Here is a 15,331-nt window from a genome sequence, read left to right on the forward strand (position 1 = left end):
ATATATATATATATATATATATATATATATATATATATATATATATAGGCTTGAGAGAGAAAAATCCTTCCCTTTCCTCTCTAACAAGTTTCTTTGGGGCTGACTGCTTATCTGCCTTCTGCCTCTGGTGTCCTACTTGGGTGTGGACAAGTGGGTGGCATTCTGGAGCAACTCCCTTCCATTGAAGAGGGCACAGTTTTCTAGAGGGGGATGACGTCTTTGGGGAGGAAGAGAAAGAAGGATGTTGGCCAGGAATGAATTTGCTGCCAGAGCCTGGACTCCTGGCATCAACCAGGCTCTGCTGAGGTCATCTAGGTCATCCTCCTGGCTTCAGCCCGATCTCAGCCATTTCCACTGGCTTCAGGTTTTCAGCAGGATGAGTTCAGGACTTGAATGAGCATGGCTGCTAGACAGCAATTAGGGCTGGGGGGTCATGGAAACAGAAAGACACCAATTAAGAAGCGGCATGCTAAGCGCCTGTGCGAGGCATCTTGCGAAGATGTTGGAAGAGACAACCCGAGCCCTCGCTCCTGATCACCTCCCCAAGTTGTTGGAGCTGGTTTGGACACAGTCTTAGCAGGAGGCAGAGAGGGGATCTGGTTCTCCCTCAAGGACTTTTCCACCTAGGACCCTGAGTTCTTGGGTGGTGGCGGCTCAAAAAGAAGAGCCAGCAGGGCGAGGTGTTTATTTACATTGCCATGACAGCAGATGAGAGGGGACCTATTTTGGAGCAGGAACACTGCTTTGATCAGCATACAGCATACATCTGTTTCTCTGTGCCGCACCCCCTCCCAAGCCTCCCCTGTCACCATTCCAGGGCTTCTTGCTGAGCACAGTTCCTGCTTTGCAATAGAGACTTCTGGGGGCACAAGATCTCTGGGCCGCCCATACTGGGGGAAGGACAAACTTCTCCATTTCAGAGACACCAGCTGCAAAGGCTAAAAAGAAACCCTCAGGCCCTGAAATAGTGACCCCCCCCACCCCGAGACAAAAGCACTCTCAGCAACTGCCAAGTTGCCTCATTAGAATGTCTGTGCCAGGATGAGTTGCCAGTGCTGAATCCCGGGAGGGTGGGCACCAGGTGGTCGGGTGATCTGTGGTTTCTAGAGGAAAGAGGAGTGTCTTTTAGAGGGCAGGGTCAGGCAGAAGAGATTGCCACCTGCAGAACTGAGTTGGGACTGATTTTTGTGCTACTTCTTTAGGTTAAAGTTTGAAAATGTCTATTTAAGGGCAAGTGTGAACACATTGTCTCAGGCTGATCCAAAGACAATCTGGCACAAATTAAGAGTTTATGTGGATATGGCAGTGGAAGCAGCGAGGCACTGACAATCAAAGGACCTGGATCGTATACCAAATTTCATAACCAATTCACTGCGTGGACCCAGGCATGAAACTTGTCTCTCTGGACCAGTGTCCACATCTGTAAAATGGAGCTTATTGCATGGGGGTCTTGCATGGATCGCAAGAGGTAGAGCATTAAAACATCAAAGCACGGGCTTCCCTGGTGGCGCAGTGGTTGAGAGTCCGCCCTCCGATGCAGGGGACACGGGCTCGTGCCCCGGTCCGGGAGGATCCCACATGCAGAGGAGCGGCTGGGTCTGTGAGCCATGGCCGCTGAGTCTGCGGGTCCGGAGCCTGTGCTCCGCAACGGGAGGGGCCACAACAGTGAGAGGCCCGCGTACGGCAAAAAAAACCACAATAAAACCCCATCAAAGTGCTGAGCAAATGTGATTATTTTTGAGATACAGCTCAAGGAGGGAGATAACTCTTGGTTTGTTCAGTTATTGATTTTTTGGACTAGCTAATGACTTCACCTGTTTTAAAATTCAGGAGGTATGAAAATAAAAATCTCCCCACTTCTGTCTCTCCACCACCCAGCAATCCCCTTGGATGTGACCAATGTTACCAGCTTCTTGGGCCCTTGATGAATTTTGAAGCTCTAGAGGAAGTGAACTGTACTAGCCAAGACTTCAGTGGAGGCTGTAGATAGATGCCTGATTTGGGTTGGGAGTAGGATTGAGGGGAGTGTGCAAAAAGGGCAATGGGGCTTCCCTGGTGGCGCAGTGGTTGAGAGTCCGCCTGCCGATGCAGGGGACGCAGGTTCGTGCCCCGGTCCTGGGGGGATCCCACGTGCCGTGGAGCGGCTGGGCCTGTGAGCCATGGCCGCTGAGCCTGCACGTCCAGAGCCTGTGCTCCGCAACGGGAGAGTCCACAACAGTGAGAGGCCCGCGTACCGCGGAAAAAAAAAAGGGGGGGGGGGCAATGGAGAAGGAATTGCGGGGCAGGAAATGTGGAGCAGTGGTGGAATAAGCATTTGTTTGGGAATCAAGAGACCTGGGATCCAGTCTTGACTGTATGACTCATGGCTGAATGATCTTAAGAACCTTCCCCTTTCTAACTCTCAGTGTTCTATCTGTACATTGAGCCTGTTGTGTTCTCATATGCCAGTCTTACAAGTTCCACCAGAGTAGAGCAGAAGTGGTGGAGGGGAAGACTGACCAGGGACATTTTAGACAAGGAGAAGCCAATACACTGACTCAAAGCTGATAATTGAGTATGCTTTTCATATGTAATCTTCTTCCTATTAAGATTAGTCAATCAAAGGGTTCTCTGCCACACTACTGCTTTTGTCCTAGTGGTTTCATTGACAGAGCAAACCTTTGGCACCATCTGCACAGGAGAACATTAGGAATGTCCACTGGCTTCAACATATGTAATGCTGCCCAGGCCCAGGAGGGTAGCCTGAATAAACTTTGGTCGTCCTGCTATCATGGCCCAAGAATCCACTAGCACAATGTTTCCCAAATTTCACTTATTGGTGAACCAGCTTCACAATTTTTGCCATTATTTCGTCCTGTGCCATTATGTACTTATTATGTTTCTTTAACTCAACCCGATTTTAAACAATAACCTCACTTTAAGCCGTAAATATCTATGAAATGAGGGGTTGAGGTACTAGTTACAGCTTTCCTAATGCATATTGAATTCAAAATATATCTATCACAATTCAAAACATCAGTGTATCACTCCAAACCATCCCATGCATATATACCCAGCATTGGAAACCACAGAGGTAGCGGTAACACAAACCGGCAGGTCAAGAAGGCCTTTAGACCTTTGGAGCTCACTCCAAGACTCACTAGGTGCTCCCGGGCTCCCTGCATCACTCCATACTCCTTATGCTGTGTTACTTAGGGATGAATTGCTCCTGAGATGGAAATAGGTTCTGGAACCTAAAAGGAGCCCCTTCCCTCCAAACAAAATCCACAATTCTGAACTGCCTCACAGGTATTGAAGTGAGAACACTTGAGTAGAGCACCAGAAGTTCTAGGTTCCAGTTTTGGCTCTGCCCCTGACCAGCTGTGTGACTTTGGGCCTGCCCCTTCCCCTCTCTGGGCCTTCCTGTTCCCAACTATAGTATGAAGAGTCTGGTCTAAATGACCTCTAAGGTATCTTGCTGCTCTGAAATTCAACGACTTCTTGACTTGCAGACCCTACACTTGTGTTTAACTCATTAGCTCCCCTTCCCAGCAGTCCACAGAGGTGAGAAGGCTGCTGACCTTCCCTCCCATTGCCCTTGCACCAAATCCTCCCTGAGGCCCCTTGCTCCCAGTGCACAAGGCTCCTTTTGTTGCCTGGAGCCATTCAGGGCTCCTCTTCAAGCTCTCTTGTTGAAGTGGCTGAGGCGACCTGTGGGGTAATAGTTGGCCTGTAACAAGAGCCCTGGCTCCCCAACCCAACTGGCTCCAGCCTGGCTGCAGGCTTGGACTCAGCACCAGACTTTGTCCATCAGTTGCCCAGACCCCTCCCTCCAGTTCTGAGAGGGCAGAGAGACTAATTTAAAAGGGAAAAAATAGAAACTAATACATTTATTACATGCATTTATTTAAGTTGCTCTTAGACGTCACTTCTAAGGCTCAAGAGGAGAATAGACCAAAACACTGAGTCTATGAAAATCATCAGAATAATAATAATTCAATTAACTTCCTCTCTTTTGAAAACGACCAAATCATTACTGTAACTAATTCTTGACAGATCTGGCCATTTAACATTTGCCATTTTATGAAGAACATTTGCAGGGCATAGCTTATCTAGCATTTGACAGATATTTTACCCAGCAACTTGGAATAGTATAAAAACCGACTTAGGGGGTATCTGGAATTGATTATCATTTGAGACAGGAAATCTTTCAACCATGGTCTGCAGTGAATTCAGCCAAGGTAAAAAACACTGGACTGTGAGTTGAAAATTCTAAGATCTAATCCCAAGTCTGACATTAACTCCTTCTGTGACCTTGAGTTAGTTGCCTCCTCTGCCTGGACCTCAGTTTCCTTGTATGAAAAATGAGAAGGTTGAACTAGACGGTCCCAAGGTCCTTTGCACTCTACTCTGTGTCGTCCTCCACCCCCTGTCCCTGCCAGAGTCAGGCTGAAAGGAGGGAGAGGCAGGGATAAGGTCAGTGAAAAGGGCAGTTTCAAGATGTTCTTTGGGATAGGGGAAGGATTTCCAGACCCACGGAGGAGAGTAACAGCTTCCTTTGGGGTCAAAATGGGCTGGGAAGTCCAGGTCCCCGATGCTTGCTGTCAGGAGTACAAAACAGAAAGCCAAGTCCAGGCTTACCGATACGAGCCAAGCAAATGTCCTGAGGCACAGCTTAGTTGGCCATTTTCACAGCCTGGGCCAATCCAGAAGATCAGAGCAAGGGCTGCGTGGCATGGACAGCTACCCAGGGGCTGGGGAGGGAATGGGAGTTGCAGATGGAATGACAGGTCTGGAAAGCGTTATTGGATGCTTCCACCAGAAGGTCATGTGAATCCTTCAAACTCAACACTAAAGAGCATAGTTCTTCATCATTCTCCTGGAAACCTTCTCCTTCTCTGGGATTCTCTTGCTTGGTTAATGTACCATCATCCACCCAGTCACTCAAGCAAGAATCATGGAAATCGCTTGGGCTCCTCCCTATCTCATTCGCTACCATGCAGTCACCAAATCAAGCCCATGAAACTTCTCTGTAATGTTTCTCAAATCTGCCCCTTCTTTTCCACCCACACTGCCATAGCCCTGCATCTTGGCCCTTAGCATCTCTGACATGGATAGTTGCTACAGTTCCTAACTGGTCTCCCTGCCAGCATGCTTTCCCTTCTAGTCCACCTCCCATACTGCTGCCAGAGTTCTCTCTTTAAAAGAAAAATTTGGTCATGCTCAAAAAACTTTGATTGTTCCCTACCTTTTGTCAAAGTCCAGATTTTTTGCGTTGGCAATCAAGGTTCTTCACAAGTTAATAACCTATCTTTCTTACTTCATCTCACACCACATCCCCACATTTCTGAGCCCCATGGGACAACTCAGAATTTCCTACGCATACAATGAACTCTCATATTGGACTCTCCACTGTGGGTGTCTTTGCCAGTCCTTCTACTTGGCTTGTCAAGCCATCTTCTGGTCCTCTGGACAAGCCCATCTTGTCCATATTTCTATTATAACACATCATGCAGTTCTGCATTTGCTTCTTTTCTTTCCTGTATCTTCCATGGACCATGAGCTCTTCGTGTACAATAACTATATCTGACTGACCTCTGTATTCCCAGAACTAAGCACAGGGCCTCACATAAACAACGAATCTGCCAAGGACTGTCTTTTATTTTTGATGGCGTAGCAAAGGAACTTCTGGTGATTAGACTAGTGACTTCTTTCTCAGCAGACTTTCTTCCCTATCATTTCAGCTCTGAACTAGCTATTACAGATGAACACAGAGCCCCCACTGGCTCCAGATGACAAATTGTCTTGAGACAGGGCTTTGAGGGGCTTAACAGTTGCAGCCAATGGTACAGATCCATGTAAAACACGTTTCCACCAAACCCTTGAAACTTGGAGGTTGCCTACATCTCAGGGCAAGAAGGGCACCTAAGGACCGTATTCGTATTAATCAATGGCTTACAAACTGAGACCCGAGGAACTGTAGAGTCCCCAGAGACTTACTGGGAGATGTGAGGAGAGGACAGATTTGGGGGGGGTTGCTTCACTCAACCAATCTATTTCACCTCTTGGAAGTTCCATAAAGATTTCATTTGGAGACTGAAGTTGGCCACATAAAAGTGGATATTGGAGACCGCTGCTCTAGTCCAGTGCTCACCTGCTTAACAGGCTCCCTTTATACCATTCCTGCTATGTGCCCAGTCAGGCTCAGACCAAACTCTCCAGGTATCGTCAAGCATCCCTTTTCATCCTGTACTCAGTCGAAAGTTCTTCTCTATATGCAGCCAGAATCTGCCTCACAACTTCCACCCAGTGGTCTTGTTTTCACCCCTTGGAGTCTCATGAAGTTGTTCTATTCATTCTTCCCCTATGACTAATCTGATGGCATTTAGAATTTCCCAAAGTCTGAGATGGAAGGAACCTTGTAGCTCATACAGTCCAATACTCCCATTGCAGTTGGTGAACCTGAAGCTCAGAGAAGGTAGGTGATCTGAAAAACAGCAAAGAGCACTTAGCAGTAAAACTGAGGCCAGAACCCAAGTCCCCACTCATGTATACTATTCTCCCAGAATCTGTCTTTCCACAGGATGAACAGCTCCCACTCCTAATTTCTCACAGTCCTGATGACTCTTCCCTAAACTTACTCCCAATTGACAGTACCCAAGTGCTGAAGATCAGCAGCTCAGCTGGTGAAAGCTCCGTGGTGTACAGGCTTCCATCAGCCTGAGGTAAGGGCAAAGGCGAGCAAACTGGCATCGCAAGCAGAGCTGTTTCCTCATCACAGCCTGGATGCTGTTCTCCTCCTCTTTCCGTGGGACTAAATTCCATTCCTATAGCCCTCCTCCCATGGCAGGGCAGCCAAGGGACAGCTTTCAGAGGCCCCTTCTGACCTGTTTGCTAGAGGGTCCCTGCTGTGTGACCCTCCACATCCCCAAACCAGAAACAGAAAGAGTTGATTTGGTTTACGTTTCAAGAAGAAAAATGAAAACATAGGAAGTAGGGCTCCTGAGAACAGAGGCTTCCAACTCTGTGTCCATGTGCCCCTAGAGCAGGATATTTCAGGGAATACATTCCACAGGGGAAGGGAATGGCCTCCTTATTAAAAACAAAATACAAAACCCTTCAAGGTTTGGAAAAAGAAAATGGCCAAAGGAGACCCTTAAGGAGGGGAGGGGCAGTTGTTTCAGAATCTCCAATGCTCCCTGCCACCAACCCCCACCCCCCGCATCTACCACGTGGCACTTTGATCATACTTTGATCTCACTGCTGTTATCAGCACATCTGGCCCCCAGAGATGCCCTGTTCCCTTTAACCTATGGCCCAAGAGAAGGTCCAAGAACCTTTTCTTGTTTCCCTGAGGATCATCAAAGTAGGCTGGCACTTAGAACCTTCCTTTAAAGCCAAGCCAAAAAACCCAGAATGAATAATGAATTCATTAACAGAACATGCAAATGGCAGAACAGCATTCAGACTTTGCAAAGTACATGCTTCTTGTCTTGAGAAAACGAGCAAAAGCAGGGAAGCACTTTGCCAGTCCCTAAGTATCTCTCACAGGTTAATTACTTCATTGCCCCACATGAGCTGCTGTAAATTTGCCTGACTTTCTCCCCTCTCAGCTCTCTGTTGCTGGGAGGTGGGTGCTATCTTGTTTCCCAAACACAGTTACCAAAATGGCCAAAGCAAAAGGTCTTTTGGAAAAAAAAAAACCTTCCAGAACACCTAGTGTCCTTTCCAGTTCTGGTCTCTGGGCTGAGGAACATGGCTAGTTCACAGCTAGTTGACAGGGTAGAAGTGCGGATCATCTGGGTGCCAAAGAAACATGGTCCTGCAAAAGAAACAGTTCTGGCCACCTCTGAAGCTTCTACAGAGCTTCTATATGTGTCACATGTGTGAATGCATGCACACACACATATAGCCTCTTCACCAAAATCTTAACCTTCACCACACAAAAACGTGCTACTGTCTCTTGCTTCTCAAAGGGGTCTCTGTGTCCCCTTGGGCCAGAGGTAAGCAGAACCTCTTCCCAGATGTTTCCAAGAGCATCTGTATGGAATAGCTCATTCTCCCTAAAAGATCTGGGGGAAAAACATCATTTTTAAATTAAAACAAGCATAAATATATGTAACGGAATAGCATGCAAAATTCACATGAATTTGTAGGATAAAAGTGGAGACTTCCAAGAAATTTCTCACTTACGGCTGGCTACATGGGCTCCCCGGCTCTTTGGGGCTGTGTGGGGAATGAGTTCATTCTGTTCAGTCGTTTGGGGGTACTCTGGTGCAAAAGTTTGAGAAGCACTCACTGAACTGGTAGGCTCCCTGAGGGCAGAAACTTTGTCTCATTCCTCTCCGCATCCTCATGCCTAATACAGAGAGAGTACTCAAGAACTGTTTGCTCCATCCTTCCATCAGCCTATCCATCCTCCCCAAGAAACCAGTGAAAAAGGTGGCTTTAGGCTGATGAAAAGGGCTCAGTTTCTGAAGAACTCAGACAGCTCTGGGTCTGAATTCTGACTCTGTCACTTATCAGCTATGTGATCACCTCTATGAGCCTCAGTTTTCTCAGTTTGAAAATAAAGATCCAAACACCCAATTCCTGGGTTGTTGTGGGAACTAACTGTGATAGTGGGAGTGAGACAGCTCTATAAGCTCCCAGCCAATACACAAATAATAGTTATTAAATGATTATAAACGTGACCATCATGACCAGCCCAAGCAGGAGAGTGGGGGAAGGGAGAGATGTTTTCTCCAGTCCAGAAGTGTAACTTGAGATTAAGAAGGCAGGAGCTGAGGCCTCAAGAATGAGTCCCTGGGCCTCTCTGATGGGGAAGGCCCAGGTTGAATGGCTCTGGGGTCCACTCCAGGGAGACAGTGTGTATAGGCAGCTTCGGGCAGAGTGATGGAGGTATCAGATGTGCCTCTGTATACTTCCAGTCTCCAAAGACCAGATGTGCTTGCTTTCTCATATCTGCCAATGAGCCCTGTGGAGGCCTGGCTCACAGCAAGGGTCACACATCAGCTGGGCTAAAGTTACAATCAGGCACGATGGCTTGGTGGCTAGCAGCTCTGTGACCTTGGGCAAGTATCTTCTCTTTCTGGGCCCCAACTTCCCCATCATTAAAATGAGGGGATTGAATAGAGTGACCTCTAAGGCCCTTCCATCTCCTACACACTATGGTTGTATGGCCCTTAATCGGAAAGTGGTTTGACCTTGTTTTTCCAAAAATGTGATCAATCTGATCATCTGATGGTTTGATACTGAATCCTGGAATATAGTAAAAAGTAGTGTGGGGAGGCCTGGCTGGGACCCCTTCTGCCTCCTGGTCCCTATGGCTCCTTCTGCCTGGGTCTGGCTGGACTGGCCTATCTCCAGGGCAATTTGTGATCACGTTCCAGGTGAGGGGCAGGTGGGTGAAGCAGGTGTTTCCCAAGGCTGGGACTCAGGGCCAGGTACCTCACAATATAAAATGAAGAAAGGAAAGAAAACAGGAAATCCTGTCCACTCTATGCACCTAATTGTTCAGGAAAATTTCCTTCTAGGCAGGGCTGCTGTCGCAGAAGTCAGCAACAGCTGCTGGGCTGGAGAGCTGCTGTGGTCCCTGGGATTCTGAGACTCTTCACACCCATCTCAATCTGTTCAGACCTTTGCCATTCTTTGACAGTCAGTTCAAATACTGTCCCCTCCCCCCTTCAAATCCTCTGCATACTGTTTATCTGTCTTAGAGCACCGATCATGTTCTGCCTGTGTTGGAGCTATTTCCTTCACATAAGGATTAGAAATAAACTACATTCTCTGAGGAGAGACTTTAACCTGAATATCTGGATATAAAATGGAGAGCCAAAGTCCTATAACTCCTCACTCCCACTTTTAAGAATTAGCCAACTTTAGGAAGTTTTTCCGGTAGTTTCCAGAAAGCTTCTATTGTCAAAGCTATTGAAAATGCGAGAGAGCATGATGCTTTGGAGGGACCACTGGCTCTAGAAATTAAACACCTGGGTTTGTGTCTCAGCTCTCCACTTGCCGGTCAGATCAGCTAGGGTGAAATCTGTCTTCTCGTTGACTCTCAGTCCTCTGCTCTGTAAAATGGGATAACAGTTCCTCTCCTGCTATCTCACAGGGTTGTTGCAAGGACCAAATGAGACAAAAGAAATGAAAGCATTTTGGAAACTCTAAGGGATGCTCTATTTATCTCCATGCTTGTCTTTGCAATTTGACTGTAAGCACCTTGAGAACAGAAACCTTGGTCCATCTGGGGCTGGGTCCCCATTGCCCCTAGTTCTGACAATTTGTCTGGAACAGGCAAGAGGTGACTGTCAGGTGGGGCGTGTTTTCAGAGTTCTCAGAACACACACACACACACACACATTTGTGTGTGTGTGTGTGTGTGTGCATATACATAGATATAAATGAGAGAGAGAGAGAGAGAGAGAGAGAGAGAGAGGAAAGTGGCCAAGAAGATTCAGTTTTCTAAATGGACCAGATATAAAATGGTTGCAAATTAAATTAAAGCTAGAAAACTCCTCGGATATCATTTAGTCCAATCACTGCTCCCCTTCAACCTTTAACAGATGGACAAACTGAGACCCAGAAAAGGGAAGGGACTCACCCAGGGAGTTAGTGGCTCTGACAGCCAAGTACAGGTAGGGAGAAGGAGCAAGGCTTTGGGCTGAAGGATTCAAATTAGGGGATCCAGCCTGGGGAAGATGGGTGGGGCCCGAGAAGAGATGAATGTGGCCAGAGTGGGAGGATCAATTAGAATAATCAGTCAGGACCAGCTGAGAAATTTCCCTGGTAAGTGGAAATATAAGAAATATGAGGGTTGTGGTTTAGCAAGTTATTATGAGCCTTGCTGAGCAAGGAGAGGGAAGGGAGAGGAAGAGAAAAACAGAGGGGGCCAGAAAAGAAGAAATATAAGAAGGAAGGCTGACCTGGGTGAATGGAGGACATTTAGAGTGATGGGTCAGTAAGGGCTGAACTGAGCAAGTCAGCAGAGCCTTGTCACCTGTGGGACATCCAGCCACCTTACAGGTTCCCACCGGTCTGCTCCCTGGCTTCTTCTAGGCTCTGAGCATGCGAGCCAGTTCTTCTTTTCTTTCTTTTTTTTTTTTTTAACATCTTTATTGGAGTATAATTGCTTTACAATGTTGTGTTAGTTTCTGCTTTATAACAAAGTGAATCAGTTATACATATACATATGTTCCCCTATCTCTTCCCTCTTGCGTCTCTCTCCCTCCCACCCTCCCTATCCCACCCCTCTAGGTGGTCACAAAGCACCGAGCTGATCTCCCTGTGCTATGCGGCTTCTTCCCACTAGCTATCTATTTTACGTTTGGTAGTGTATATATGTCAGTGCCACTCTCTCACTTTGTCACAGCTTACCCTTCCCCCTCCCCATATCCTCAAGTCCATTATTTTCTTAGCAAACTCAGTCTTTTCCCACTGCCCACTGTTTGGGGAAGTGGCCCCAGACCATAGGCTTTATCTCTGCAGATTTGGGGCAAGGGCACCCTGAAGCCTGGCCTGGCTGGCTGTCAGAACAGGAATGTACCCACTCTACAGCCACGGTCTGGTTTTAGGTGCACAGTCACATTGAGAGGTGAACTCAGAGCAGCTTTCAGATGAAGCGTAAGAGAACATACCAATGGAAATAACCATAAGAATGACAAAAATAACTAAATATGTATGGAGAGCCAATAGTTGGACCGATCAAGAAGGAGGGCACTAGAGCCAAAATGCTTGTATTTGATTCCCAGTTGTACTCCCCATTAGCTGTGTGATCTTGGACAAGTTGCTTAACTTCTCTGTGCCTCAGTGTCCTATGTGTAAAATGAAGGTATCAATTGTGCCTTCTTGAGAAGATTTGGAAGGAGCAAATGAGATGACCCTGGTACAGCCTTTAAGCGATGCCCAGCATACGGTGCTCAATAAATGGTAGCTATTATTGTCATCACCATTACGTGCTGGGCACTGCTATAAATGTTTGACTTGTTTTATGGCCTGCAATGATCACTCAGAAGGGAACTGAGGCCCAGGTGTAAGGACATGTCTAGTCCATTTGCTTTTTCTTAGACGCAGACTTTTTCCCCCCAAACCGAATCCTGTGTGGAAGCTCAATGTATAAAACAGATAAAAAGCAACATGGCTCTGATTGAAGCAAGGTGGGGTAGGGATGGGAACTGAGCCTCCAGGCTCAGCCTTCCCTTGTTCTCCCCTCCCCCAACATCCCCATGGTAGGCCTTGAGGCTCCTGCCCAGCCACTGTGAGGCACAATTTGCAAGCCTGCTGACCTAGCCCATCTAACTTTTTATGCTCAGATGAAGATATCATTAGACTTGAAAGGGCAAGTGACATGCCCAAAGGTTATACAGCAAGTCAAAGGCAGAAGGGAGCATGGGTGGCACCACCAGGCATGGGGACAGTAACTTGGTCAAAGAGAACAGCCTCCTTGGTTAAACTAGAACATAGAACATCCAGGCTTGGGCGGAGAAGAGCCAGGAAAGGAGGGGTGAGCAGGAGGGGAGGAGACCCTGACCCAGAGGCTCTGCCCCTGGGCCCTGAGTGTGAAGAGCCCCTCTGGACCTTCCTATCAGGCTGGGGTTACCCCAGACTTCAAGACAACAAGACAAGGCCCTGTCCTCATGGAGCCTCTCACTACACAGGGTTTGGGGTTCTGTTTTGACAAGGACGTGGTCCCTGTCCCTGAGCTCTCCAGTCTGGGGGATGCAGCTGATGTGGGGCTAAATCCTGCCATTCAGGCCTTCTGATTGAACTCTTGGCGGGAGAGAACATTTTCACCAGGCTCCTTCTCCTTCGGGGTTCCAGGACAGCAGCCTGGCTTCCAACGCATTGTTGTCAAGGAAGTACAGAGGGACAGCCTGGCTCACCATCCCTTTCACTGCTATGTGTGTGGACGCCCCCCTCTGTTCAAGACTCACCACTGTTTATCTAAGAACCCGCGCGTGGCCAGCTTTTGTTTTCAGACTTTGGCGTGGGTTACCTGAGGATACCACACAGAGGAGAAATGTTCCTCCTAGAGAACTGTGGGACTTCTCTGGAATCCCTTCTGACCTGATAGTTTGAGCCAGTTAGACCCGTAAGACCTCTGGAAGGTGACTGAATCTGCAGGGCAGGGCAAGTCAGGGGCAAATACTGAAGGGCAAAACCTGGGTGCAGGGCCCTAAGTTGCTTGCCCCTCCCTGCACAGGCCTCAGGATCTCCATCTGTACAATGAGGGGGTGGAGCAGATGCTCTCTGAGGGCCCATCAACTCCAGGCTGGGCTTCTGTGGAGGCCCCAGCTACTTGGGCACTCTGTCACACAGTGGCCTGGAATCCTAAAGGAACACACCAAGTGACAGATACAGACAAAGCCTGTTCACTGCCATGGCTTGCCAGCCCTCGTGGCAAGTCACACAAGGGTGATGATGCAGGAGGCAGACCCACCCCACCACCGCTGCCAAACTGCAAACTCCTTCTCTGACACAAAAGCTGCTTTTGTTCATGGCCAGGCCAGCTGCTCAAATGGACCGAGCCCTGGATCCCTGAGCTGGGCTGCAGAGTCCATGTTCCTGTTGGGTGGTGCTGCACCTTGCCAGGTGATGGGGAGAGGAGGAAGGCTTTCTGCAAGTTCCATCAGGGTGAGGGGTGTGTGCTAAGGCCCAGGAGTGGGAGTAGGGGCAGCTGTGGGTGGGTGCTGTAACTACTTCCCAGATAAAGGCAAAAAGAATTAGTAGACATGAAATTGAGCAGCCTGCATGACACAAGGACAGGAAGGAAGTAGCCAGGCAGGCGAAAGGCTAAGGGGTGAGTTTGCCACTGACAAGTGCATCTTATCAGTGATTTCTCATTTGGGTCACATGACAGTTTCGGGAAGTAGGTGTTACCGTCTCCCTTTAATAGTGAGGAAACTGAGGCCCAGAAAGGTGATATGATGTGTCTTCTAGTAAGTGTTGAAGCTGGAGTTCAAACCCCAGGCTGCTTTGAGAGTTGCAGTTCTTAAGGGCCCCTTCTCTGGAGCTGATAAAATCTGTAGAACATACACACTGTTGCTGCCCATCCAGTAGCTCTTCTAAGACTTGGCTGCAAGGACCTAGGAATGATCCTTCCCATTTTACTAAGGCCCAGAAAAGGCTAATGATTGGGCCATAGTCAGACACAGCCAGGTGGAGATGGGAAAGACTGAGGCTCCATCCTTCATCTTTCTGCCTTCAGTTGGAAAGCTGCAGAACACTGCTCCGAGCAGCACTCCACCGCTATTCTCTCTACGTCTGGTCATTTTCCACTTAAAAAGTGCTCTCAGATCCATTATCTCGAGGTTTGTGGGGCAGAGAAAAAAATATTTCAATTTTCTAGGTGAAGAAACTGAGGTTCAATAACTTGCCAAAGGTTACACAGCTACTGAATGGTGGAACTAGGACTTGAGGCCAGAGTTGTGCCCAAACTGCCCTCTAGTTGTCCACAGAGTGCATTTGGCCAGCATGGGAAGGATAGAGCAAATTGGGTGAAGCATAATGTTTGAGACCCAAAGCAGCAAACCCCAACTCCCTGGGGTGACATTTAAACCCTTTGCTTTTTTCCATATGAACCTCTGAATTGCACAGAGTCATGGGGCCCTTGGGAGGGAAACACAGAAGCCAGTGAGGTCAGTTCTCTGGAGCAGACCCCAGAGCTGCCAGCTTTCGTGGCTTGCTAGATGTAGATGCCCCATCAGCCCAAATGGCTTTGCGGTCAGGGTGCCAGGTTTGAGTCAACCACACAAAGGGCACGAAAGGGTGGAAGGGCCTTCTCTCTCTTCCCCTCTCACCAAATGTGGTTGCATTTCATGCTTGGTCACCGAGCCATCTTGACATTCCTCTACCCCAGTGATGTTGGGGAAAGAAGACCCCAAATCTTTCTGCCACCACTGAGTTTGGGCAAGGCTGCTTCTGGGTCATTCGTTCAGTCCTTGAACAAATATTCCCTAAGTGCCAACTCTGAGCCAAGCTCCTTCCTGATCAATGGATATGCCATAAATACTAAAACTCAGTCCCTGGTCTCAGAGGATCCAAACTCTTTTTTTTTTTTCCAAACTCTTATTGGACAGGAAGACATACAGATAACTCGACTCAATATAGAATTATTGCTGATGAAACTGAGCTGAAGGAGCAATTGGAAAGGGAACGGCTTATGCTATTCATAGGAGTGGCTACAAGGATCTGTGGGACTTTGCCAGGTGCAGGAGATAGGGCAAATACCTTAATCTCTTTGTACCTCAGTTTCCTCATCTGTAAAATGGGATAATAATAGTACCTACATGGTTTCTGTGATGAGTCCATGAGTTAAAATGTGCAAAAAGCTTAGAATAGTGCCAGGTACATT

At 47.8% G+C, this 15,331-nt stretch overlaps 1 protein-coding gene across 1 annotated transcript in view; it reads left to right on the top strand.

Annotated features, from left to right (window-relative positions):
* Positions 1-15,331, top strand: part of STARD8 (StAR related lipid transfer domain containing 8) — a 74,955-nt gene that overhangs the window by 16,516 nt on the left and 43,108 nt on the right. The gene's annotated exons all lie outside the window — the stretch shown is intronic.

The sequence above is a fragment of the Aethalodelphis obliquidens genome, unplaced genomic scaffold, assembly GCF_003676395.1.
Source record: "Aethalodelphis obliquidens isolate GAN/ISIS:26980383/991018 unplaced genomic scaffold, ASM367639v1 scaffold85, whole genome shotgun sequence".
In the NCBI taxonomy this organism is placed as follows: Eukaryota; Metazoa; Chordata; class Mammalia; order Artiodactyla; family Delphinidae; genus Aethalodelphis; species Aethalodelphis obliquidens.